Below are 23,212 nucleotides of genomic sequence, written 5' to 3' on the forward strand. Positions count from 1 at the left end.
TGTATCACCATGTCTGGCTGAGAGTTCCTACTGTTGCAGCTTTTCTCCCTTTCACTCCTACTGTTTTTTGTTTTTGTTTTTGTTTTTGGTTTTTGAGGTAGAGTCTCACTCTGTCACCCAGGCTGGAGTGCAGTGGCACGGTATGGGCTCACTGCAACTTCTGCCTCCAGGGTTCAAGCGATTATCCTGCCTCAGCCTCCCGAGTAGCTGGGACTACAGGCGCCCGCCACCACGCCCGGCTAATTTTTTGTATTTTTAGTAGAAACGGGGTTTCACCGTGTTAGCCAGGATGATCTCAATCTCCTGACCTCGTGATCTGCCCGCCTTGGCGTCCCAAAGTGCTGGGATTACAGGCATGAGTAACCGCGCACGCCCAGCCACTCCTACTGTTTTGTTTAAGAGGGTTTTGCTCTGTTGCCCAGGTTGGAGTGCAGTGGTGAGGTCACTGCTCACTGAAGCCTCGACCTTCTGGGCTCTAGCGATCCTCCTACCTCAGCCTCCCAAGTAGCTGGGACTACAGACGTGCCACCACATCTGGCCAGTTTTCAAATTTTTTTCTGGAGATGGTATCTCGCTATGTTACCCAGGCTGGTCTGGAACTTCTGGACTCAAGCAATCTGCCTGCCTTAACCTCCCACAGTGCTAGGATTATAAGTTCAAGCCACCACACCCAGCCTTAACTTTTTATTAAAGTAAAATTTACTTTAAAAAAAGTACACAATTTCTAAGCACACAGCATAGTGAATTTTCACGTATTAAACCCACCCATGTAACTAGCATGTTTGAGTATTTTTTTTTTTTTTTTTTTTTTTTTTTTTGAGACGGAGTCTCGCTCTGTCACCCAGGCTGGAGTGCAGTGGCCGGATCTCAGCTCACTGCAAGCTCCGCCTCCCGGGTTCACGCCATTCTCCTGCCTCAGCCTCCCGAGTAGCTGGGACTACAGGCGCCTGCCACCTCGCCCGGCTAAGTTTTTTTTGTATTTTTTAGTAGAGACGGGGTTTCACTGTGTTAGCCAAGATGGTCTCGATCTCCTGACCTCGTGATCCGCCCGTCTCGGCCTCCCAAAGTGCTGGGATTACAGGCTTGAGCCACCGCGCCCGGCCTGAGTATATTTTTAATTAAAATACTTTAACATGGAAATTTCTGGAAAAAGTAAAAAACTTTAGGGTATTTTCTGTGTAAGGTTATAACGTGTATGTCAAATGATATGTTTATTAATCTTTGGCACATAAATTACTGAAGACTCAAGAAAATTCCTGTAGAATAAAAACTAGGCCACTAGATTAATATTTCTTATGGGAGGAGCTGCTCTTTAAATATAGATTTAAGGAGTCGGAAAGGTAAGTCTTTTCGTTATGGGTATCATATTTTGAGCGTCGGATAGTTATTGGCATAAGTGACCATTTAAATTTGCATTTAAGTCTGCAAAACATTTCTGTTCCACAGAAGCCTGGGACTTGCTTTCTCTGTCCAGTTGCAGTGGAGCATCTGCATGGTGTGGGTGGGGGGTGTCATCAGCTCGCTGCACTCCCTGCTCTTAATTATGGCACTCAGGATGGTGCCTCTGAGTCCTGTGAGAATGAGGTTCCAATTCAGTAACTCCCAGGGGAGGCCCATGGCCCCTGGACCCCTCAGAATAGCAAAGCACTTTGCCACATGGTGCCCTCTGGGAGGACTTTCTTTGGATGCGAGGACTAGGAAGGGGTTCTGCTTTCCTTGAGAAACTGGCATGTGCTTTTTCTCGTGGCCGGCCTGTGTCCTGCCTGTCCACCCTTCCTCTGATCTGCTGAGAGGTGCCCAGTCTGTGGCTCAGCGTTGATACATTGTCCTGGTCCTGAATATTGTGTCAGCTGTAATTTCCTAATCCTGATTAATCCAGTTCTTTCCCCCACTTTATCATGTTTAAGTGATTTAAAACTTCAATGGAATGAGGGTAGGGAAGAAATGTAAATAAACAAACAAACGGATAAACTGATTATATTAGACCAAATAAGGAAAGGCATAAAGAAGACAGCCAGTGGTGAGGATGTGCACTGAGAGGCAGGCTTCCTGAGAACAGCGGCCACGCCAGCCTCCCAGTGAATCAGGGGCGATCTGCTTAATAAGAAAAGGGATTGGCCGGGCGCGGTGGCTCACGCCTGTAATCCCAGCACTTTGGGAGGCCGAGGCGGGCGGATCACGAGGTCAGGAGATCGAGACCATCCTGGCTAACATGGTGAAACCCCGTCTCTACTAAAAATGCAAAAAATTAGCCGGGCGAGGCGGCGGGCGCCTGTAGTCCCAGCTACTCGGGAGGCTGAGGCAGGAGAATGGCGTGAACCCGGGAGGCGGAGCTTGCAGTGAGCCGAGATCGCGCCACTGCACTCCAGCCTGGGCGACTAAGCGAGACTCTGTCTCAAAAAAAAAAAAAAAAATAAATAAATAAATAAATAAGAAAAGGGATTGAATTCTTCACATTCTCAAGCCAAAACGTGCAGAAAAAGCAAGCCTTCTCCACTCACCACACAAGTGCAGACCGAGGCCTTTGCCAACCTAGATAGCACTGCAAAGGGGTGAGACCCTCTGGGGCACGTGGGGTCTCACAGGAATGAGGACTGGTGTTGGCAGAGGCCCTGTGTGTGACACTGTCCTAAGCGTTTGCCATGTGTCGTCTCCTCAGAACAGTACAGCGGTGGGAGATGGGTTCTAGTTGGCCCAGTGTTTTAGAAGAAACTGGCTGAGGGCATGAAAATGTGTCAGGCAGGTGACTCAAGCTCTCCCCTGCCTACCGGAGCCCTTCCTGACCTGCGTGCAGGGTCCTTGTCAGATGTACCCTTCACACATCCAGAACGAGCGACAGGTCTGAGGAAGGAGTTCAGTACTCCCGCAGAGTGGCCATTTCGCTCTCCGTCTTTGATGTCCAGTGTATGTATTGCTGGCTCATCGCTGGATAGCTGCTGCTGCCTTTTTAAGTTCCGTGGATATTTCAACTTAAAAGGAAGAGGCTGAGGCAAAATTAATAGAAGTAGAGAGTTTATTTGGGCCAAGCTTGAGGACTGCAACCCTGGAGCATAGATTCAGGTTGCCTTGGACACACACTGTGATGAGCCGCAGTTACAGGTGAATTTTTACTCCAGCCTGGGTGACAGAGTGAGGTCTCATCTCAAAAAACAAACCAATAAATATAAATAAAGGCAAAAAGGGGGCAGGGAGTGGGCTGAGACAAAGTTGTTTGTGAGGAATTCTGATTGGCTTACACAAATAACATTGATTTAGTGATTGGCTATACATCGTCAAGCTGTAGGGTGTGGGTTATAGTGTCCAGTGTGGCATTATTAGGTTAATTTATAGCCACTTGTGGCAACAGCAGGCAGTTTCAAAAAGTGAACACGTGGCCAGGCGCACTGGCTCACGCCTGTAATCCCAGCACTTTGGGAGGCCGAGACGGGCAGATCATGAGGTCAGGAGATCAAGACCATCCTCGCTAACACCATGAAACCCCGTCTCTACTAAAAATACAGAAAAATTAGCCAAAAAAATTGGGCGTGGTGGCAGGTGCCTGTAGTCCCAGCTACTCGGGAGGCTGAGGCAGGAAAATGGTGTGAACCCAGGAGGTGGAGCTTGCAGTGAGCCGAGATCTCGCCACTGCACTCCAGCCTGGGCAACAGAGTGAGACTCCACCCAAAAAAAAAAAAAAAGTGAATACATGCCTCAAGGGGGAAGTAGAATGTGATTGTTCTCTCAGTTTAATGTTTCTCTGGGCCCAGTAATTTAAAAGGACTCCAGATTCCTCAGATAAGAATTCTTTTCTCATTTCCATCCTCATAGAGGTTGCTTCTCTTTTCCCTCATGTCTGTGGGGCATGGGGTTTCTCAGGGTCCCTCTCCTCTCCTCTCATTCCCCGGGCATCCATACATGGCTGCCTGCCACGTCCCTGGCAACTGGCCAGCCTGACTCCCGCCTTGGCTCTGCTGCAGCTTCCAGGGCCTCCCAGGCCCTGGTCTTATCCTCCCCACATGCTCCCCTCTACAGAGGAGCTCTCTGCAGTGTCTCAGCCACACAGCATGGCCTCCAGACAGCTCTTCCCGCCTGCTTGCTTTGGGGCTCTCTGACGCATGATTTTGTTGCCTGGAAGTATCACCACCTATCTGGATTCTAGTATCTGCTGTGATTCCACTCAGATTCCTTTTTACACAGGCTCTTCCACCTGGATACGAGCTATTCCTATTCAAACTTCCATAGCAAAGACATTTCTTTTTCTTTTTCTTTTTCTTTTTTTTGAGACAACGTCTGTCGCCCAGGCTAGTGCAGTAGCCTGGCTCACTGTAGCCTTGACCTCCTGGGCTCAAGCAATTCTCTGCCTCAACCTCCCAAGTAACTGAGACCACAAGCTAATTTTTCTATTTTTTGTAGAGATGGGGTTTCACCATGTTGCCCAGGGTGGTCTTGAACTCCTAGTCAGAAGTGATACACCTGCCTCAACCCCCCAAAATACTGGGATTACAGGCATGGGCCACTATGCCCAGCCAGAAATTTCTTTCTTTCTTTTTTTTTTTTTTTTTGAGATGGAGTTTCGTTCTTTTGCCCAGGCTGGAATGCATTGGCGCTATCTCGGCTCACTGCAACCTCTGCCTTCCAGATTCAAGCGATTCTCCTGCCTCAGCCTCCCAAGTAGTTGGGATTACAGGCATGCGGCACCACGCCCAGCTAATTTTGTATTTTTAGTAGAGATGGGGTTTCACTATGTTGGTCAGGCTGGTCTTGAACTCCTGACCTCAGGGGATCCACTCACCTCAGCCTCCTGAAGTGCTGGGATTACAGGTGTGAGCCGCCTCGCCTGGCCTCAGAAATTTATTTCTAACCCCAAGGATGCTCTATGCGTTGGGCATTGTGTTGTCAGATTGTCGTGCCCCAGTCTTGCTTTCCCTGTCTGAGGCAGTGTCTCTGGGGGCCTGGATCTTGGAGTTTATCCCCCTGTGCCCACAAGGCCTCCCACACTGCAGGGCGTGTGCTCCTCAGTGCTTGCTGACCAGTGAAGGTTCTGTGTACTAGTCCAGCCAAAACCCTCACCCCAGTTGTCAGACCCTGGAAAAGATGCTAACCAGAAATGCAGATCTCCTCGGGATTTTATTTGACTTAATTCTCACAACATGCATCACCAAGAAAGCTATAGAGAAATGGTTAACACTAATCTCCCAGCCCTTTGTCTTGGTGGCAAGGTCCTGCCACAGGATTGCTTCATTGTAATAAAGATATTTGCTAATGAAAAAGATAAAAGGAATTTAGATAACATGTACATTTCCTCTTTCTCCCTTCCTCTTGAAAGGGAACCACCTTTGGTGTTACTGAACATATTAATAAGAGGAGAGGGAAGAAAGAAACACTTATGTTTAGGAATGTCGGTCATGTAACAGGAAATTGTATTACAATGGCTTTTGGGTGTAGCAGGTCCTTGCCTTTTTCCCTTTTCTTTTTCTTAGTGACTTTCACATTAATTTTGGCTCTTCCATAAGGCACACCACATACCTTTTTAATGTAGGGTTTTAAATTACTTTCACAAAACACAAGCAAAGCATACCCCTCTGTGTCATAATCCCCCCCCAACCTTAAGCTCCTAGTTTTTGTTTGTTTTTGTTTTTGTTTTCTTGAGATGGAATCTCGCTCTGTTCTTAGGCTGGAGTGCAGTGGGGCGATCTCAGCTCATTGCAACCTCCGCCTCCCGGGTTCAAGCGATCCGCCGTGCCTCAGTCTCCCGAGGAGCTGGGATTACAGGCATGCGCCACTGTGGCCGGCTATTTTTAGTAGATACGGGGTTTCTCCATGATGGTCAGGCTGGTCTAGAACTCCGACCTCAGGTGATCCGCCCGCCTCGGCATCCCAGTAAGACTGCTGTTAACATGTTGGTATAAAACTGGACAACTTTTATCTAATTACAAAAATAGATAAAAAGCTTTGCACAGTGGCAGTGTCACAGTCAATGAGGTTTATCCAAGGTGCAATTATTGCTAATTGGAAACTTTCCAATACCCCACCATGACAACTTGAAATGTAGTCAGCACTGGCAATTTTTGACAGTCTCTACAGAGACTGAAAAAAAAAAGAGAGAGATGTAATAGGTGGGTTGCAGTGACTCACACCCGTAATCTCAACACTCTGGTAGGCTGAGGCAGGAGGATTGCTTGAGCTTGTAAGTTCAAAGCCAGCCTGGGCAACATAGCAAGACCCTATTTTTTTAATAAAAAAAAAATATGGAATTATATATTAAACTATATAATGTACCACACACATACATTTTTTTTTTTTTTTTGAGACGGAGTCTCGCTCTGTCGCCCAGGCTGGAGTGCAGTGGCCGGATCTCAGCTCACTGCAAGCTCTGCCTCCCGGGTTTATGCCATTCTCCTGCCTCAGCCTCCCGAGTAGCTGGGACTACAGGCGCCCGCCACCTCGCCCGGCTAGTTTTTTGTATTTTTAGTAGAGACGGGGTTTCACCATGTTAGCCAGGATGGTCTCGATCTCCTGACCTTGTGATCCGCCCGTCTCAGCCTCCCAAAGTGCTGGGATTACAGGCTTGAGCCACCGCGCCCGGCTCACACACATACATTTTGTGTAACAGAATTGAGGCCTTGTGGCCCATCAGATCACCTCAGTCAGTTCTCCTCCGAAGCACCTCATACACTGGCCTCTCCTGCCCCCCCGTACAGTCTCCACCTTTGCTCCTGGGATCTTGGTGGCTCCCGGCTGCCCCTCCTGCGTCTTTCTCCAACTTTGCCTGCACAGTACCCTCCTCAGTCTGATTTGTTTTGTTTTGTTTTTTGAGACAGGGTCTTGCTTTGTCGCCCAGGCTGGAGTGCAGTGGCATGATCATGGCTTACTGCAGCCTCGAACTCCTGGGCTCAAGCAATCCACCCAAGTAGCTGGGACTACAAACGTGGGCCACCATGGCTGGCCCCCCTCATTCTGAAAAGGGAAGATTCTGTCATTTCCCTTCTGGAAACCTTTTCTCTGGCCTCGGGATGGTGCCCGGGAGCTGGCAGGCAGGGCCCACCTGTAGCCGCAGGATCCCACCTCCTGGCAGGCCCACCCTGGCCCTACCCACCCTGGTCCTGACCACCCTGGCCCTGCCTGCCCTGGCCCTGCCCACTCTGCCTGTCTCTCAGGCTGCCCAGTGCTGGCCCCTCTGCAGGACCAGGCCCACTTCTCCCTCAGGGCTCATCTTTCGGTCTGTGATTCAGAAAAGCCTTTTCTGAGCCCCCAGTCAAAATTAGGTCCCTCTGTTCTCTCCCATGACACCATAATTTTCTCCCCCAGTGTTTATCAGAATCTGCTGTTGAGTAGTTGTGTGTCTCCCTGTGTAGATTTTAAGGCCTATGAGACAGTGACTTGGTTCTAGTCGCCACTTTCTGAGACCCAGAACTGTGCAAGCTCCTCAAAACCCCCTGACAGACAAGCACAGAGACAAGCATTATGTCATAAACATTTTCATTCCATTATATAGTCTTTTTAAATATGATTTTTTTTTTTTTTTTTGAGATGGAGTCTCGCTGTGTTGCCCAGGCTGGAGTGCAGTGGCACGATCTGGCTCACTGCAACCTCCCCCTCTTGGGTTCAAGCGATTCTCCCCCATCAGCCTCTTGAGTAGCTGGAATTACAGACACCCGCCATCATGTGTGGCTAATTTTTGTATTTTTGTAGAGATGGGGTTTCACCATGTTGGCCAGGCTGGTCTTGAACTCCTGACCTCAGGTGATTCACCTGCCTTGGCCTCCCAAAGTGCTGAGATTACAGGCCTGAGCCAACACACCCGGCCCTGAAATATGATTTTTAACATCTGCATTGTATTCCATTGTTCAGATAGATGTCCCATAATTTATTGTAAAGAGCTGGTCATGAACATTCTTCTACATACATTCTTATGGATATCACTGATTTCCTCAGAATACATTTTAGGAATGGAATTACTAGGGTAAATGTTGAGAGCATTTTTACCGTTCTTACTTGTATTGCCAAGTGGGTTTTTAAAAATCATTCAATTGAATTTATACTTCCAACCTGCCAACAAAGAATATTATCACTACTACTACTAAAAACTAGAAGCAACTGTCAGTTTAATAGTTGGCTTTGTTTTTGTTTTTGAGACAGAGTTTTGCTCTGTCGGCCAGGCTGGAGTGCAGTGGCACCATCTGGACTCACCGCAACCTCCGTGTCCCGGGTTCAAGCAGTTCTCCTGCTTCAGCCTCCTGAGTAGCTGGGGTTACAGGCGCCTGCCACCATGCCGGGCTAATTTTTGTATTTTTAGTAGAGACAGGGTTTCACCATCTTGGCCAGTCTGGTCTTGCACTCTTGACCTCGTGATCCACCTGCCTCAGCCTTCCAAAGTGCTGGGATTACAGGCATGAGCCACCACGCCTGGCTTAATTTTTGTATTTTTAGTAGAGACAGGTTTCATCATGTTGGCCAGGTTGTTATTGAACTCCTGACCTCACAAGATCCACCTGCCTCAGCCTCCCAAAGTGCTGGAATTACAGGCGTGAGCCACCACGCCAGGCCAAAAGCCCGTTTTAACAGGAAAGCGGGTCCAGCCTCAGGCACTTAATAAGAGCCTCCCCACTCACCGCCAAAATGAGAGCTTTCTGGTACTTAAAACTGGAGAACCATTACCACTTTCTATTATCACACACATCCGTTGCTGCAATTAAGAATACAAAGCCCACTTTGGGAGGCTGAGGGGGGTGGATCATCTGAGGTCAGGTGTTCAAGACCACTCTGGCCAATGTGGTGAAACCCGTCTCTATTAAAAATTAGCTAGGTGTGGTGGCACACGCTTGTAGTCCCAGCTACTCAGGAGGCTGAGGCACGAGAATCACTTGAACCTGGGAGGCAGAGGTTGCAGTGAGCCAAGATCGCGCCACCGCACTCCAGCCTGGGCGACAGAGCAAGACTCTGTTCCCCCAAAAAAGGGGGAGGGGGAGCTGCTGAGGAAATACCTTTTCTCTGCTCCCTGAATGACTTACCTCTGTGAGTGGCGCAGGCCCTAGGTGGACTCTAGGAATTACTGGCTACTCATGTGCTGTGGTGTTGGTCCCTGCAGCTCTTTGCCCTCCACTGCCAGCAGCCTTCTCTTCTATCCCCGTGTGCAGTATAGATCTTAGCATTTTTTATGTGGGCTGTAACATGAAAAATATTGGAGATCATAAATATTGTTCACTTAATGCTTGTTGTGTCACACCAAACGATTTACTGCTGAGATTATTTGCTGTCATGTGGTTGTAGAGATCTAGGCGGGAACTTGTGTACAGTCAAGATTGGTGGTTTTTGTTGCCTGGAACCCCAGCTTTGCCTGGCTTGATGGTTGGGGTCCTGGGAGAGTTCTGGGTCTGTGAGTTCTGGGTCTCCAGTCTGCATGCAGTTCTCTGTGGGGGCTTCATTTAAACTGTTTCTGTCATTGCCAAACCATTTGTGGATGTAAATAGAGAAAACCAACAAGGATCTAAATAGGGGAAAAACCAACAAGGAAATTGAATGTTTTATGACATTTAACAATGCTCTCTTTTAGAATTACTTTTAATAGGGTTATGATGAATTTCAAAATTAACAACAACAAAAAAATGCCACATCCATTATCATAGTCACTACCCAGTGTCTCTTTATTTTGGCCTTAAAATTTACTGGCCAGAAATTCATAGCTCTTGAATTGAAACTGCATTCATCATGCAATTTTTTATATATTAGGTTTTACTCGTTTTAGATTTCTTTTTTTTTTTTTTTTTTTTTTTGAGACGGAGTCTCGCGCTGTCGCCCAGGCTGGAGTGCAGTGGCCGGATCTCAGCTCACTGCAAGCTCCGCCTCCCGGGTTCATGCCATTCTCCGGCCTCAGCCTCCCGAGTAGCTGGGACTACAGGCGCTGCCACCTCGCCCGGCTATTTTTTGTATTTCTTAGTAGAGACGGGGTTTCACCGTGTTAGCCAGGATGGTCTCGATCTCCTGACCTCGTGATCCGCCCATCTCGGCCTCCCAAAGTGCTGGGATTACAGGCTTGAGCCACTGCGCCCGGCCAGATTTCTTTTCTTGCTTATTTTTTTGGTTTTGTTTTAGTTTGTTCTTGTCAATAGAGATGGAGTCTTGCTGTGTTTCTCGGCCTGGTCTGAAACTCCTGGCCTCAAGTGATCCTCCCGCCCTGGCCTACCAAAGTGTTGGGATTACAGGCGTGAGCCACTGTGCTCAGCCCCATCTTAGATATAGTTATTTTGTAGTCCTGTATTTAGAAGGGAGATTTTTTTCATAGTTAAATTTTTACAATTTGTAATCTTCTGTAATTGACTTATTTGTTAGTGGATGCCTTTTTTCTTCGTAAGAGTTCTTGATGACTTTCCTGTACTGTGGGAAACGGCAGGAAATTCTTCTCCCCTCTGTACCCTCCCCCAGCAACGAGCCTGGCTGTGTAGGCTCCGCAGCGGCCCCAGGTGTCAGAAGCACTAAATCGAGCTGCTGGTAGCCGATCCCACCGCAGAGGCCTAACCCCCAGTGGTAGAATAAGAAGGATGCTGGAGATGAGCGGGCTGTGGTGGCACGGCAGTTCACAGTGTCATCAGGAATAGGCACCTTCTCTCTCTCTCTCTGCCGCCCTTAGCAAGTGACTGCACCAGGTGGCACCTCTGTGATGGTGTTCCAGGTCTGAACCAGGGAAGGATGCGCTGGCTCTGGCTCTTTGTCAGGGAGCTTCCCCAGCACCTCCCCGGTCAGGACCCAGTTACTTGGTCACGGGGGTTTAAGCAGCTTTGGAAATGTGTACTTCAGCTGGGCATATGGCCACCCCTAATGCAACTGAGCACTGTTAGTAAGGAAGAAAGGGAGGCTGGACCTTGGTTAGAAAGCCATAGTGTAGCCATGTGTCACCTTGGCTGTGTCACCAGGGCATACCATGCACCTTCTGAGCCTCAGGATTCCTCATCCACACACTTGGGATGATAATTGCTCCATATTCTGAGTTGTCCCGCTGACCAGAAAGAATGTAAAGTGACTGGCCCGTGGTTGGTATGCAGAGGTGGCAGTCTGACCACAGTGCCATGTGTCATTAGTGCTCAGAAACTTGTGAGGATGCTGGAGAACTGGGCTTCCTGGTGCTGTGACGTGCTTTACTGAAATAATAAGATCATTGTCCAACCAGCCTGGGTGCGACGGGTCCCCTGTCCCACAGAAATCACGTGGAGAAGATTTGCTCAAACTTGTGGAATGTGTGTGTCCTTGTGGTTTTGATATATATTTGGGTAGTTATGACATTAGAAGAATTATTAATCATGTCATAGAAATAAAGGTTGTTTTGTACAAAAGTAAATGATTAACAGTGACAGATTTCTCCAGCCAAGAAGTACATATTTAATGTAAACTGGAAGTAACTTCATTTGGCTTATAAAAGCTTTTAGTCAGCAGAGAGCTGTTGTAAAGCTAGTGGCATTTGGCATCTGGGAGGCCCAAGAATGTGGCCAAGTGTAGTGGAACAAATTGTACTCTGTGCCGGCTGTCAACCTTGGAGACGCCTAGAAGAGCCTTCAGTGATTCCGTGTGTGTCTCTGTCACCTTCTGTTTCTTCTCCATGCCACATGGCTTAACTCAGCTCTGCCGCTTTGGTGTTTCCACGGTTTTTCTGGAGTTGGAGGCTGGAAATGTTTTAAGAAGCCCCACCCTGTGGCTGGGTCTTTCTGCACTGAACTCGTCTTATTTGCTTCCAGTCTTCCCATCACGTCTCTACCTCTCTGAGGTCACCGTAGAAAGAGAAATCAAGTCAGCAGGGACTCAGCTGACCCCTCTTTTCAGGATTCCTTGGTAGTTTCCAAATTCTTTCTCTACACCAGGAAGGTATGTTCTCTCTCCCCCCATCCCTTGTTCTCTCCCATCCTCCCCACTTCTCTTTCTCAACCCGGTCTGGGAGTCGTTTCTAACAAGAGGTTCCTAGCTTACATTGTCTCTGGCGGTAGGCTCCACTTCCAGTCTTTCTGTTAATGAGTCCTTTCTTCAGTGGCCTACTTTTTTTTTTCTCGTGTCTTTGCTGCTAACACCCTGCTCTGCTATACCTGGATTCTCCCTGACCCAGTAATTCCCCCGGTGAACTTTTCCTGAATGGCAAGTCCCTTGGTAACCACTGTCCTCACCGTCCTCTTCCAGTCTGATCTCCACTTATTTCTTGTACCGGCCCAGCCTCCCTGTTCTCATTGGGTCGGCCCTCTGCACCTCCCCTGCCACCAGGCTGTGAGATTATCTCCCACACTGGATTCGCTCATGCTGTCGCCCCCCGGAGTGCACTCCCCAGCCAGCCGTGGTCCACCCTTCGAGTCCCACTTCCACGACCCATCCTGTGGCCTTGTACAGCCGTTCATCCGAGTGCCTGCTAAGTTCTTTTCTGAATTCCCATTTGTGTCAGTATCATCCAGGGAACTGTGGTAGGTCTCTCAGCATCTTGGGGATTATTTAGGGGTGTCCAGTCTTTTCCCTGGGCCACAATAGAAGAAGAATTGTCATGGACCACACATAAAATACACTAATACTAACGATAGCTGATGAGCTTAAAAAAAAAAAAAAAGGCCGGGCGTGGTGGCTCACACCTGTAATCCCAACACCTGGGGAGGCTGAGGCAGGCAATTACTTGAGGCCAGGAGTTCCAGACCAGCCTGGCCAAACGTGGCTAAACCCCACCTCTACTAAAAATACAAAAATTCGTCAGGCGTGGTGGCGGGCGCTGTAATCCCATCTACTCAGGAGGCTGAGGCAGGAGAATTGCTTGAACCTGGGATGCGGAGGTTGCAATGAGCCGAGATCGTGCCATTGCACTCCAGCCTGGGAGACAGAGCAAGACTCTGTCTCAAAAAAATAAATAAAAAATGATAAGCCATAAGAACAGAGCAGAGATCAGTTTGTGTGTGAATCTAGGCAAACTGCAGCACATAGCTCTCACCTGTAAAACAGAGTACCTAACCCATTAGAATGCAATGTTGCTGCAACGTATTATCAGCAGTATTGTTTTTAGCCATCATTACTGCACATGGAGAGAACAGGGAAAGTGAGACCTTAGGAACTAAGGCAGTCAGTAGCACCGGGAGGAACCAGATGCTGGCTTTAGCAGACAGCAAATTTAAACTGCTATCATGAAATGGTTAAAATGACAAATTTTGTTAGTTTTTGAAACAATTTTTTTTAAAAAGCTGTTAAAAATATGTTCAGAGAATGAAAGGGAAGTGTATCAGAATTAAGAGAAAATACAGGGTTAGTGAATGCACAGACAGAAAATCTTTTATTAGTCAGGGTCTTGCTCTGTCACCCAGACCACAGTGCAGTGGGTGCCATAACAGCTCACTGCAGCCTTCCTGGGCTCAAGCAACCCTCCCTCTCAGCTTCCGAAGCAGCCGTGACTACAGGCACACTCTGCCATACTCAGCTCACTGTTTAACTTTCTTGTAGAGATAGAGTCTCACTGTTTTGCCCAGGCTGGTCTCAAACTCCTAGGCTCAAGTGATCCCCTGCTCCCCCACACCCCCCTGGTTCCCAAAGTGCTGGAATTACAGGCATGAGCCACCACACCCAGCCCCAGACAGGAAATCTTTACAGAGAAATGGAAACTACAAAAATGGAAACTCTAAGCTGAAAAGTAAAATAAGTGAAAAAAATTTTATTGGCTACATGGTATCAACATAACAGTAGGTATGGCAATAGAAAGAACCAGTAAACTGAAATATAAATTAGTAGAAATTACCCAATCCAAAAATCATAGAAAAAAATTGAACAGAAATGAACAGAAATCTCAGTGACTTGTGGGATAATATGAGATTGTCCAGTATATGTGAAATTGGAATCCAAGAAGACGAATAGAAAGGAAATACTTAAACATTTGACACAGTAATAGTTAAAAGCTTCCCAGATGTGGTGAAAAGCATTCAAGTGCAGATCTAAGAAGCTTAATAAACCAAGAGCAGGATGAACACAGAGGAAACAACTCCTAGGCCTATCATATTTAAGCTAATGAAAGCCAAAGATAAACACAAAATCTTGAAAGCACCCAGAGAAAAATGATGTTACATACAGAAAAATGATAAGATTAAAAACTGACTTCTCATCAGACAGTATAAAAGCTGAATATATTGAAATGACACATTCAAAGTGCTGAAGAAAAAAGTACACCAAGTATTTTATATCTAGCAAAACTGTCCTTCAGAAATGAAAGTGTTGTAAAGACATTTCCAGGGGAACAAAAATCTGAGAAAATTTGTTACCAGGGGACCTGTATTAAAAGAAATACTAAAGGGGTAGGGGTATGGGGGGGAAATGCTAAAGGATATACAGGAAGCAATGAAGAGCACTAAAAATAGTAGATATCAATAAGTATAAAATACTAATTTATTTTTCATTTTCTTTCTTGTAATCTCTTTAAAAGACATATCAGTATTTAAAGTAAAAACACTTTATTGATACAACACTATGAGTTGGGAGAGTTAAGTGGAAATATATTATTGCCGAGTTCCTTTTCTAGTGTAACTCAAAATTAACATTTAAGTAGATTGTTGATATAGTTTGGATATTTGTCCCCACCCAAATTTCATGTTGAAATGTAATCCCCAGTGTTGGAGATAGGCGTGGTGGGACTAGATCATGGGAGTGGATTTCTTTCTTTCTTTTGTTTTTTTTTTTTTGGAAGCAGAGTCTAGCTCTTTCACCCAGGCTGGAGTGCTGTGGCTCGATCTCAGCTCAGTCCAACCTCCCCGTCCCAGGTTCAAGCGATTCTCCTGCTTCAGCCTCTTGAGTAGCTGGGATTACAGGTGTGTGCCACCATGCCTTGCTAAGTGTTGTATTTTTAGTAGAGACAGGGTTTCACCATGTTGGCCAGGCTGGTCTCGAACCCCTGACCTCAGGTGATCTGCCTGCCTCGACCTCCCAAAGTGCTGAGATTACAGGCGTGAACCACCATGCCCAGCCATGGGGATAGATTTCTTATGAGTAGTTTAGCACCACCCTCTTGCTGCTGTCCTCAAGATAGTGAATTCTCATGAGGTCTGGTTGTTTAAAAGTGTGTGGCACCTCCCCCTGCCCTCTTGCTCCTGCTTAATCATGTGATGTGTCTGCTCCTACTTTGCCTCCATGAGTAAAAGCTCCCTGAGGCCTTCCCAGAACCCCAGCAACTGCTGGTACCATGCTTGTACAGCCTGCCGAACCATGAACCAGTTAAACCTCTTTTCTGTATAAATTACCCAGCCTCGGGTATTTCTTTATAGCAATGCAAGAATGGCCTAATACAATTGTAGTAAGTTAAAAGTGTTTATTACCACACCTGTAATCTCAGTATTTGGAAGGCTGAAGTGGGCAGATCACTTGAGCTCAGGAGTCTGAGACCAGCCTGGGCAACATGGTGAAACCCCATCTCTACAAAAAATGCAAAAAAAATTAGCCAGGCATGGTGGCGCACATCTGTAGTCCCAGCTACTTGGGAGGCTGAAGTGGGAGGATGGCTTGAGCCTGGGAGGTGGAGGTTGCGGTGAGCCATGATGGTGCCAATACACTCCAGCCTGGGCCATAGAGCCAGATCCTGTCTCAAAAAAAATTATATTACCATCTTTAGAGCAACCACTAAAATATAATTCAAAGAGACAGAGCTAGAGAGCCAATAGAGCAGTTAAAATAGAATACTAAAAAAATAATAATAATAATAATATGAGACAAATAGGAATAGCAGGCCTAAATAATAACATTCACTGCAAAGGGATTCAGCACCTTAATCAAAAGGCAAAGAATATGGGAGTGAATAAAAAGCTAAGTGCAAGTATATGCTGTCCACATGAGACATATTCTAAATACGAGGACACAAATAGACTGAAAGTAAAAAGCTGGAAAACAATATGCCACGCAGTGGCAGTATTAATATCAGGCAGTACCCTTCAAGATGAGGAATATGGTTGGTCCATATCTGTGAGTTTTGCATCTGCAGATTCAACCAATTGCAGATAGAAAACTTAAAAAAAAAAACACAAAATACCCCACCACCAACAAAAGATAACAGTACAACAATTTTTTTTTTTTTTTTTTTTTGAGACAGAGTCTCGCTGTGTCACCCAGGCTGGGGTGCAGTGGCGCGATCTCGGCTCACTGCAAGCTCCACCTCCTGGGTTCAGGCCATTCTCCTGCCTCAGCCTCCGAGTAGCTGGGACTACAGGCGCCCGCCACCTCGCCCGGCTAGTTTTTTGTATTTTTAGTAGAGACGGGGTTTCACCATGTTAGCCAGGGATGGTCTCGATCTCCTGACCTCGTGATCCACCCGCCTCGGCCTCCCAAAGTGCTGGGATTACAGGCTTGAGCCACCGCGCCCAGCCAACAGTACAACAATTAAAAAAAAAAAAAAATTAAAAACAGTATAGTGTAACTATTTACATAGTATTTACATTGTATTCAGTATTATAACTAATCCAGACATGATTGAAAATATATGGGAAGATATATATAGGTTATATGCAGATACTACTTCATTTTATATGAGACTTGATAATTCTGGGATTTTGGTATTTGTGGGGGGGGATCCTGAAACCAATTCCTCATAGATGCTTAGGAACAACTGTATTACTCAAGGCAAAGAGGGACACTTCATAAATAGAAGGGTCAGTAGATCCGGAAAATGTAGTAGTGAGTATGCCTAAAAGCAAAGCTTCAAACTATATGAAGCAAAGTATATGCAGCAAGAGCTAAAGGAGATATGGGTAGATAACACAGTCATACTTGGCAATTTTAATACCCCCCTCAATGGTTGATAGAAAAGTAGACAAAAATATCGGTAAGGATATAGGAGACTTGAACAACATTATGAGCCACTTTATTTAATTGGCATCCATAAAAGGCCACACTCAATATGTGAAGAATACAGTCTGTCCCTCCCTCCCTTGTTCCCTCCCTCCCTCCCTCCCTTCCTTCCCTCCTTCCTTCCCTCCTTCCTTCCTTCCTCTTTCCTCCCCTTCTCCATCACTCTCTCTTTTATTTTGGATTAAGGGGTACACATGCAGGTTCATTAATACAGGAAAACACCTGTTTTGGGGGTTTGGTGTACAGACCATTTCGTCACCCATATAGTACTCCATAGTTACTTTTTCTGATCTTCGCACTCCTCCCACCCCACATTATTTTCAAATGCACACAGCATGTTCAGAAAGACAGACTGTAAGATATAGAACAAGTGGGCCAGGCGCAGTGGCTCACGCTTGTAATCCCAGCACTTTGGGAGGCCAAGACGGGTGGATCACCTGAGGTCGGGAGTTTGAGACCAGCCTGACCAACACGGGAAAACCCCGTCTCTAGTAAAAATACAAAAATTGGCCGGGCATGGTGGCTCACGCCTGTAATCCCAACACTTTGGGAGGCCGAGGTGGGTGGATCACGAGGTCAGGAGATCGAGACCATCCTGGCTAACACGGTGAAACCCGTCTCTACTAAACATATAAAAAATTAGCCGGGCGAGGTGGCGGCGCCTGTAGTCCCAGCTACTCAGGAGGCTGAGGCAGGAGAATGGCGTGAACCCGGGAGGCAGAGCTTGTAGTGAGCTGAGATCGCGCCACTGCACTCCAGCCTGGGCGACAGAGCAAGACTCCATCTCAAAAAAAAAAAAAAAAAAGACATAGAACAAGTTTCAATAGATTTTCAAAGATTGATATCTTGCAGAATATGTTCTTTGTCCACAAAGAAATCATAAAAAATAATTTTGTTTATTTTTAGACTGGATCTTGCTCTGTCACCCAGGCTGGAGTGCAGTGGTGCAAACACGGCTCACTGCGGCCTTGACCTCCTGGGCTCAAGCGATTCTCCCACCTCAGCACCACAAGTAGCTGGGACTATAGGTATGCACCACCATGTGTGGCTAATTTTTTTTTATTTTAGCAGAGAAGAGGTCTTGCGGTGTTGCCCAGGCAGGTCTCAAACTCCTTAGCTCAAGCAATCCTCCCACCTTGGCTTTGCAGAGTGCTGGGATTACAGGTGTGAGCCACCACACCCAGCCAGAGAAAGAATTTTCAAAAGCCCTAAATATTTGGGTATTAACTCACTTCCAAGTAACTCATGAATCAAAGAAGGAGTCACAAAAGAAATTATAAAATATTTTGATTTGAATAATTAAAATATAATACATTAAGATTTCTGGGATTTGGGTAAATTGGTGGGCACTTTAAAGTGATTTGGCTAAAGAAAAGAAATAATAAAGAGAACAAACAGTAGAGAAAGTTGATTAGGTTCTTTGAAAAGATCAATAAGATTAATAAACTTCTAGCTAAACTTGTGAAAGGGAGAGAAAGGAAAGAAGGAAGAAAAAAACCCAAACCCACAGTGGAAACAAATAACTAATTTCAGGAGTGAATGGGGGGACACCACTATGAATTCTAGAGACATTTAAAAGAATATAAGGGAGGATACAAACAACAATTTGTTGGCCAATGCATTTGACTACTTTGAAATAGACAAATTTCTTGAAAGACGAATATTACTAAAACTGACACCAGAAGAAATAGAAAAGTCTGAATAGCCCAGTATCTACTACAGATACGAAATTCATGTGAAATTCATAATCAAAATCCTCCTACAAAGAAAACAATAGGCTCAGATGGTTTCATTGGTGAATTGTATCAAACAATTAAGGAAGAAGTAATAATAATCCTAGCCAAACTCTATGAGACTGGTATTACTCTGAAATTGACTTGCCAAAGCCACCATAAAAAAAAACTACAGACTAATATTCCAATATCTTTTTTTTTTTTTTTTTTTTTGAGACGGAGTCTCGCTCTGTTGCCCAGGCTGGAGTACAGTGGCACGATCTTGGCTCACTGCAAGCTCTGCTTCCTGGGTTCACGCCATTCTCCTGCCTCAGCCTGCCGAGTAGCTGGGACTACAGGTGTGCCCCACCACACCCGGCTAATTTCTGTATTTTTAGTAGTGATGGGGTTTCACCGTATTGGCCAGGCTGGTCTCGAACTCCTGACCTTGTGATATGCCTGCCTTGGCCTCCCAAAGTGCTGGGATTACAGACGTGAGCTACCACACCTGGCATTCCAATATCTTTTATAAATGCAATATAAATCCAAACATCCTTACCAAAATACTAGTAAATGGCATTTGGTAAGAAGATGATACATCAGGATCAACTGGAATATATCCCAGATATACAAGGTTAATTTACCATTAGAAAATCAATGTGGCCGGGCGCGGTGGCTCAAGCCTGTAATCCCAGCACTTTGGGAGGCCGAGGCGGGCGGATCACGAGGTCAGGAGATCGAGACCATCCTAGCTAACATGGTGAAACCCCGTCTCTACTAAAAATACAAAAAACTAGCCGGGCGTGGTGGCGGGCGCCTGTAGTCCCAGCTACTCGGAGGCTGAGGCAGGAGAATGGCCTGAACCTGGGAGGCGGAGCTTGCAGTGAGCCGAGATCGCGCCACTGCACTCCAGCCTGGGTGACACAGCGCGAGACTCCGTCTCAAAAAAAAAAAAAAAAGAAAATCAATGTAACTCATCATATCACAAAATACAGAATAAAAACCATTTCATCATCTCAATAGATACAGTAAGCATTTCAGAAAAATCCACCACCCATTTGTACCAAAAACTATCACCAAACTAGGAATAAAAGGCAACTTCCTCAACTTGCTGCGGGGCATCTGTGTAAAATCCACAGGTAACATCAACATGTAATGGTGGAAAACCAAATAACTTGCCTCTGAGATTAGTAATGAAGTGTGATGTCCTCTTTCATCTTCCGTTGGAGGTCCTAGCTGGTGCAGTAAGGAAAGGAAAAAGAAACAAAAGTACACAGATTGGAAAAGAAGAAAAACAATTTGCATTTGACATGATCCTTTTTATAGAAAACCTTAAGGAATCTATTTTAAAAAGTTACCAGAACTAATAATTTCCTCTAATAATTTAGCATGGTCACAGGATACAAGGTCAGTATGCAAAAATCAGTAGCTTTTTTTTTTGTGAACTAGCAGTGAACACTTCAAAGTTGAAATTTGGCGTGGCGCGGTGGCTCACGCCTGTAATCCCAGTACTTTGGGAGGCCAAGGTAGGTGGATCACAAGGTCAAGAGATCGAGACCATCCTGGCCAACATGGTGAAATCCTGTCTCTACTAAAATACAAAAGTTAGCCAGGCGTGGTGGTGCATGCCTGTAGTCCCAGCTACTCGGGAAGTTGAGGCAGGAGAATCATTTGAACCTGGGAGGTGGAGGTTGCAGTGAGCCAAGATCGTGCGACTGCACTCCACTGGCGACAGAACGAGACTCCAGAAAGTTGAAATTTAAGATGCAGTTTCATTTACAGTAGTATTTAGAAATACAAAATACTTAGGGATAAATTTAACAAAATATGTGCAAGATCTGTACACTTAAAACTGCAAAGCATTGCTGATCAAATTAAATATCAAAATAAATGGAGAGAGCATGTTCACAGATCAGAAGACTCAATACTGTTAAGACGGCAGTTCTCACAGTTATCTGTGGATCCAGCAGAATCCAAATAAAATCTCAGCAGGTTTATTTTTTAAAAAAATTGAAATTGACAGCTGGTTCTAAATTCATACGGCACTGCAAAGTACCTAGAATAGCAAAAGCAATGTTTTAAAACAGAGCACAGGTGGGGTCCTTAAACTACCTACTTTCAAAACCGCTAGTCCTGACTTTGGACTAGACTATTGTGGGTAGTCTCTAAAGCTAAGCAAGACAGTGTGGCTTTGGCATAAGACTAGAAAGACAGGTAAGCAGAACAGAGTACAAAAATAGACCCACACTGATATGGGACTTACTACAATTGATTTTCAACACGAGTACCATGAAAATTCAATGAGGAAAGGGGCATAGGTTGAGTTTTTTTGTTTGTTTCTTTCAGCAAATGGTGCTAAGACAACTGGATAGCCTGATGAGTCAAAATTAATGTTTACTCTGACCTCATACCATTCACAAAAATTAAGTCAAAATAGATTGTAGAACTAAATATAGAACTTACAGCTAAAAACTTTGGGGAAAAAAGCATAGGATAAAATCTTGCAACCTTGAGAAAGGCAAAGATCTCTTAGATCCACCACAAAATTCATGGGACATAAAAGGAAACCTGGTAGACTGGATGTTTACAAAATGAAAAATATTTGCTCTTCAGAGGACATTAAAACAACAAAATTCAATCCACAGAATGAGAAAAAGTATTACTGATGCATATATCTGACAAGGGACTCACATTTGGAATATATAAAGAACTACAATAATAAAAAGGCAAACTTTTAAAAATGGGCATAAGATTTGAGTAGACACTTCACAAAAAAAATATGCAGGAATGTCAAATAAGCACATGAAAAGATACACAGCATCATTCATCATCAGAGAAATGCAAATGAAAACCACAATGAGATATTATATACTCATTAGAAAGGCTAAAGTATGAAGGTCCGATAATAATTGGTGAGAATGTGCAGCAATTGGAATTTTCTTAAAATTCACATAGAAATGTAAAGCAGTTTATTTACTGATGTTTTTTAAATTAAAAATTGAAATGAGGTTTTGCTATGTTGCCTAGGCTGGTCTCCATCTCCTGGGCTCAAACAATCCTCTTGCCTCTGTCTTTCAAATTGCTGGGATTATAGGCATGAGCTATGGTGCCAGGCCAAAACAATTTAAGTCAAACATACCTACCATATGTCTCAGTCATTCCTCTCCTATGTATCTACTTAAGAGCAATGAAAACATGTCTATAAAAAGACTTGTACATACATATTTATAGTAGTTTTATTTGTAATAGCAAAAAACTAAACAAGCCCAGTGTCCATCAATAGTTGGATGGATGAATTTTGGCACATCCCTGCAATAGAATACTACCAACCAAAACAAAGAAACTCAAGGGGCCACTTATACAACAGCATCAGTGGACTTCAGAATCATGCCGCATGACAGATGCTGAACACAAAAAGCGCATACTGCACAGTTCTATTTATTTAGTAGTTTAGAGAATGGTAACTCATTTATAGTGACAAAAAGTGGGTAATTAGTTACTTAGGGTGGGGTGGAGGGAGGGAGTACAAAAAGGGGCACCAAAAAAATTTGGGGATTGATGGAAATATTCTGTATCTTCGTTGCGATGGTGATTTTTTTTTTTTTTTTTTTTTTTTGAGACAGAGTCTCGCTCTATGGCCCAGGCTGGAGTGCAGTGGCCGGATCTCAGCTCACTGCAAGCTCTGCCTCCCGGGCTTACGCCATTCTCCTGCCTCAGCCTCCAGAGTAGCTGGGACTACAGGTACCTGCCACCTCGCTCGGCTAGTTTTTTGTATTTTTTAGTAGAGACGGGGTTTCACCGTGTTAGCCAGCATGGTCTCAATCTCCTGACCTCGTGATCCACCCATCTCGGCCTCCCAAAGTGCTGGGATTACAGGCTTGAGCCACCGCGCCCGGCCTGTGATGGTGATTTTACTGGTGTCTACATCTTTCATACTTGAACGGTCCAGTTACAGTGGATGCGAATAATTTGTTTCCTTCTGTTCTTTCTTATGCCTAGAGGAGGGTGGGGCTTCTGATGGGTATTCCAGGGATTAGTGTTGATTTCATGGGCAGCCCTGTTTATGGCCAGTGCTTTCAGAGGTGGCCTAAGGATGGTCAGGCTAGGTCTTTGGGTGGAGAGGCTCTTCCAAAACATCAGGCAAAATCAGGCTGTACTTTAAACAAACCTTATAGCAGGGGTCCCTAATCTAGTCCTAGTCAGAAAGTCACAGTTGGTGAAAAAATCAACCGAGACCTACAGGGCCGCATGGCCATCAGTAGCATCTCCACAGCTCTACTTTTGTGTAGCCTGGAACACTAAGGGGTCACAGCAATAATTTCACTTCCTCCTCTGTGTTGAGGACGGGAGACCTCACCACGTGTGAACCAGCTGACCAGCATAAATTTAGTATGTCCAGATAATGTTGTGAGCAGTGTCAGTCGAGATCTGAACCTGTCTGGGTCAATGAGTGCAGACCTAATGACAATCAGACAGAATTTCATGGCATACTACCTCACGTGTCATGAATAGGGATAAAACCGAAGTGATCCATCCTACATGACACCAAAAGGTAGAGTTATTGAACAAGCTGGTACTGTTCCTTTTAAGAAACCCTCCACAGGTCTTCCTGAAAATGATCCCATGTCCGACCCCTCAGATGCCAACCAGAAACTCTTCCTCACTCATGACGATAATTTTTTTTTTTTTTTTTT

At 45.2% G+C, this 23,212-nt stretch overlaps 1 protein-coding gene and 1 non-coding gene across 3 annotated transcripts in view; both read left to right on the top strand.

Moving 5' to 3' along the window:
* Nucleotides 1–23,212, top strand: part of LATS2 (large tumor suppressor kinase 2) — a 96,348-nt gene that overhangs the window by 19,612 nt on the left and 53,524 nt on the right. The window lies entirely within an intron of this gene.
* LOC112611219 lies at nt 5,928–6,066 on the top strand. The gene has a single exon (XR_003116588.1). It is a non-coding gene; the product is annotated as a U4 spliceosomal RNA (small nuclear RNA).

This window comes from Theropithecus gelada, chromosome 17 (assembly GCF_003255815.1).
Source record: "Theropithecus gelada isolate Dixy chromosome 17, Tgel_1.0, whole genome shotgun sequence".
NCBI classification, from domain to species: Eukaryota; Metazoa; Chordata; class Mammalia; order Primates; family Cercopithecidae; genus Theropithecus; species Theropithecus gelada.